Source organism: Gekko japonicus, unplaced genomic scaffold (assembly GCF_001447785.1).
Source record: "Gekko japonicus isolate JY-2015 unplaced genomic scaffold, Gekko_japonicus_V1.1 scaffold674, whole genome shotgun sequence".
Classification (NCBI taxonomy): domain Eukaryota; kingdom Metazoa; phylum Chordata; class Lepidosauria; order Squamata; family Gekkonidae; genus Gekko; species Gekko japonicus.
The window spans coordinates 229,510-233,654 of record NW_015172574.1 but is presented as its reverse complement, the minus strand read 5'-3'; the positions used below and the strand labels follow the sequence as shown (position 1 = coordinate 233,654).

Here is a 4,145-nt window from a genome sequence, read left to right as displayed (position 1 = left end):
ACCCGCAGCCACATAAAAAGGTGTGATCTCACAACTGCGTGTCAAATTTCTCTGGAGGGAATAGCCTCACTTCACCTCCGCTTCAGCTGGCTCCTGTGGCCGCAACCTTAAACATGTCCCAGTAAACTCTATTACAATGCTAACGTTTATCAGTTGGGAGGGAATTTGAAGCTGTCTGGCTATAGCATTGTTGGTTTGCAGACTCTTGAACAAGACTTTGAAAAATAGCTCAGCTGACAGGCCTCCCGTTATTGTGGGCAGAACGCTGGAAAGATTGCTCTAGAAGGGACCGAGTGGTGTGTATTGTAATGCACCATACAGGCACTGAATCAATTTACTTGGAAGCACTGTATGAATTGGTGAGTCTGAAAGAAAGTACAGTAACACCCTCCAATAAGAGTATAGAGTCTTTGATGCCAACTAGCAACACCCTGGCATTCTTGCATTACACAAATGTATTAATATACAACGATTTCACATTTTTGTGTATTTTTTGCACCCACACCCAAATATAGTATTTTCATAATTTTCTTTGTGCTCCTTCTCTTTGTTTTAATGTTAATTTCCCCTCTTTTTTAACATTGCATTTGCAATAGCATTAAAAGGAGTAGCTGGGATTTGGTAATTGTCAGATCTGCATGGGAAAACACCTCCAGGCTACCATGGTGACCATACATATTGGGAAGAACTATGGTCATTTGCCATGAACTGCAATATATGAAAACGGGAATGGGGTAATTCTTTTCTGGGCTATTGTAGCAAGTACCCTTATTCTCCTATAGAATATACACACTGCAGCATCTCTCCTTCCCTCCCTCCCTCTCTCCTCCATCTTCTCCTCTCTTTCCTTTCCTTATAGCAAGGCTGTACTCCCCACCTCCCTGGTAAGAGCCAGCGCCATTCTCATTAGAATGCACACTTTCATTTCTTAGAACCAGAGAAACACAAGAGTCAGGAGGGGCTGGCCACGGTCCACTCACAGCAGGCTGAATTCATATACCTCTCTGGCCAGGCGGGGACAGTCGTATATAATTTATTGTGGCATTACTGTAATTGAGGGAAATGGCACACTGAAGAAAACACAATGAAATTGATCACACAGATGCTGCATAATGACTCTGTGGTCGGTGGCTGGCAGCTGAAAGCTTGGATCCTGCCCGTGGAGGCTTTTACCATGAAAAGATTTGCTTGTGGTGAGTCACCACGAATGGCTGCGTGTGCCAAGGCAGAGGCTCAGAGATTTGGGTGGGCTGCTGACCAGTCTGAACATGCTCCAGAAGGGTCCTCCATAGATCAAAGGCCACCACTTAGAGCCCAATATGCAAAATAAGGGGTTGTCTTGTTTTTTCCCCATTTTCCTTTATGGTGATCGGTTTTCTTTGGGCTGTGACCTGGATGGCCCGGGCTAGGCCAATCTTGTCAGATCTCCGAAGCTAAGCAGGTTTAGCCCTGGAACTTTAGCCATCCAGGAAGTTCAGGATTGCTATGCAGAAGCAGGCAATGGCAAAACACCCCTGTTTGGCTCTTGCCTTGAGAACCAACCCTACAGAGTTGCCCTAGGTCAGCTGCGACTTGACAACACTACATACACAGAGACTGCTGGTTGTGAGGTGGCTTATGAACATTTTTAAATCAATGATAAATACATACAGGACCTGCAACCATATTTAATCTTTTTGAAATTATTTTACTGGTTGCTTCCCTCCTCTTGCTTCTTATTTTAGGCTTTGTTCAAAACAAACAAACATAAAAACCCCAAAGCAAAAATACCCCTGTACTGTTTTATTGAATTTTATGTTTGGCTTATTTGATTTTATGCTTATTTTATGCATATTTTATTTAGATCCTCCTCTTCTCCCTCATCAGGACACAAATTGGTTTTGTATTTTTTATCATCATAAAAACAACCTTGCAAGGTAAGCAGGGCGGAAAGACTGTGATAGGCCCCAGGTCACCTGATGAGCTTCCATGGCACAGCGAAGATTAGAACCCAGTTGTCCCAGCTCCTAGTCCAACACCCTAAGCACTCCTCCATGCCAGCCCTCAATTTTATGTGTTCTTACAAGTCTGTGTTTTATCGTGTTTTAGTATTGATTTCATCTTGTGCTTTTTATTGTTGTTATTGTTGAATGCCACCTTGTAAGCCTCTGTTGATTGAGAATGCAGGGTAGACATTTATTCAATCAAACAATTGAGCAGTTTCTGGTGATTTCTACAGCACCATATGTCCCTTTTGGTTTTTTACCGGAAGTGACATAGCATGCAATGGGATCCCCCAGCTGTCTCGCTAGGAAGGATATTCCATAGATGGGCATCAGCACAGAAAAACTCCACTCACAATTGGATAATTGCCTAAACTATGAAAGCTACAGGCAGGCTCCCAGAAGCGGGTTGCCACAAAGATTATTATAAAAACGGTCCTTCGGGTGCTCTGGTCCTAGACCATTTAGTAAATCTACAAATCAAAACCAACCCTCTGAAACACAGCAGAAGCAAACGCAGTTTAGCAAGATAGTTTGCTTGGGGGAAAATTAAGAGAGGTGGCAAGATTTTCATTGACGATAGCATGGTGTTGTAACCCCCACCTGCATTAAGGTCACATGCCCTGGCCTTCTGTTTAATGGCATCAGTCCAAATAAGTGAAACGATCACTGTTTACATTTTTTAAAAAAAGGAATCTTCCCTCTTTAATAGCTCTAGGGAAGGTGGCACTGCCACACAGTCATGTGTGTGATACACTTCAAATAATGTATGAAGCAAACCTCTGACTATGAGTTGCTGTTCCCCCACCAGCCATTTGGTATGTAACATTATTGCTGTTTGCGTTGGTACTACTATGGGCTGTTAAATTCCACTGCTACTCCCCTTGGGAACACAATGCCTTCCAATATCGTCATATCATTTCTTTAGCTGCCTGTCGCCTGCATCTGATTCACACATACACAGACAGTGATAGTTTTCTCTGCCCTTGATGACGAACAGTTGAAAACTGGCCCCATTTGAGAGACTTGCACTTGAGATGTTGGGAGGTGGGGTAGAAGTTCTACCTGCCATGTCATCTCTGGGATGGCTCACTCATACATGCAAACTGTCATCTAGGATTAAATGGGAATGTCTGAACCAGAGGTTGAGGAGTATCATCGAGCGATGAGAGGCAACATGGTATAGAGGATGGGATATCTGGATCTAGTATCTAGAAGGTCCAGTAGAAGAAGAAGAAGAAGAAGAAGAAGAAGAAGAAGAAGAAGAAGAAGAAGAAGAAGAAGAAGAAGAAGAAGAAGAAGAAGAAGAAGAAGGAGATTGGATTTATACCCCGCCCTTCACTTGGAGTCTCAGAGCGGCTTACAAACTCCTTTCCCTCCCCCTCCTCACAACAGACACCCTGTGAGGTGGGTGGGGCTGAGAGAACTCTGACACAAACTGCTCTTTTTCAAGGACAACTGTGTCAGAGCTTGTGACTGACCCAAGGTCACATCAGCAGGTGCAAGTGGAGGAGTGGGGAATCAAACCCGGTTCTCCCAGATTAGAGTCCGCACACTTAACCACTACACCAAACTAGCTCTCTGCTTTGCATGCAGAAGGTCCCAGGTTCAATCCCTGGCATCTCCAAGTTAAAAAGGACCAGGCAGTAGGTGATGTGAAAGACATCTGTCTGGTGTGAGACTCTGGAGACCCAATGCCAGTCTGAGTAGGAAATACTGACTTTGATGGTCTGATGCAGTGCAAGGTGTACCATGAAAGCTTGTTAGGTGACTTTGGGCCAGTCGCATTGTCTCTGAAGGGTTGTTGTGAGGATCTGACAAAAGGAGGAGGAGGAGAGAATGACGGACACTATCCTCAGCTCCTTTAAGGAGGATTAGGATAAAAATGTGCCAAATCAATGCATGCACGTAAGCCCTTAATAAAGGCCGTTATCAGAAATAATTGATACCTTGCTCTGGAAGTTGCCCCCAGTCCCATATAATAATCTCCCTTATATATAAAAGCCGAATGGTGGTGGCACTTCTCTAAAACATTCCACACACTCCGGAATTGGTTGGCGCCCTGGTGTGTCAATCAGAATCTGTCCCTATCCACTAGCTGCATTGCTTGAGTATCGCCTCCAACATTCTAAACAGTTTGCTGTTCCTCCCCCCCCCCCATAG

At 44.2% G+C, this 4,145-nt stretch overlaps 1 protein-coding gene across 9 annotated transcripts in view; it reads right to left on the bottom strand.

The window, feature by feature from the left end:
• The window catches only part of GNAO1 (guanine nucleotide binding protein (G protein), alpha activating activity polypeptide O), a 280,020-nt gene that overhangs the window by 88,251 nt on the left and 187,624 nt on the right, over window positions 1-4,145 (bottom strand). The gene's annotated exons all lie outside the window — the stretch shown is intronic.